Genomic DNA, 770 nt, shown 5'->3' with positions numbered 1-770 from the left:
GATCGCTGCTGTGGTCTGATTCTAAATATTGTATGAGGTTCCAATGGTCATTTTAATCCCAGTCATCTTAAGTAGTAGTACAGAGATTGAATGTTCAAAATTTCACATCATTTTAGGCTTGTGGATCTCCAGTAGACTTCTCCCTCTTTAAGAGCAATTCTAACTTTAAAAGGGCAGAACCAGAGAAAGAATTAAGTGACAGAAATTGACATTTCTGAATAAGAGGTGTATTCATCTGTTTTCACATTGCTATAAAGACACTACCTGAGACTGGGTAATTTATAAACGAGAGAGGTTTAATTGACTCACAGTTCCACATGGCTAGGGAGACCTCAGGAAACTTACAATAATGGTGGAAGGCAAAGGAGAAGCAAGCACCTTCTTTACAAGGTGGCAGGAGAGAGAGCGAGCACGGGGGAAACCACCATATTTAAACCATCAGATCTCATGAGATCTCCCTCACTATCGTGAGAACAGCATGCAGGGGGAAAATGCCCCATGATCAGTCGCCTCCCACCAGATCCCTCCCTCGACACAAAGGATTACAATTCGAGATGAGATTTGGGTGGGGACACAGAGCCAAACCATGTTGGGGGGATTACCTGTAAGTGAACCAGGTGTATGTGCTAAGAGACCTGCACCATCCCTGGAATTTGCAGAGGGCCCACCTGCACATTATTATGGGACCAGAGGCAGTATATGTTGTGGTGTTTGGTTCCTTAAGCTGGTAGCTCCTTGAAGAGGGGATTATAACTTTAATGTTTCTTACT

This window comes from Pan paniscus, chromosome 5 (assembly GCF_029289425.2).
Source record: "Pan paniscus chromosome 5, NHGRI_mPanPan1-v2.0_pri, whole genome shotgun sequence".
NCBI classification, from domain to species: Eukaryota; Metazoa; Chordata; class Mammalia; order Primates; family Hominidae; genus Pan; species Pan paniscus.
Note: the sequence above shows the minus strand (reverse complement) of the source record.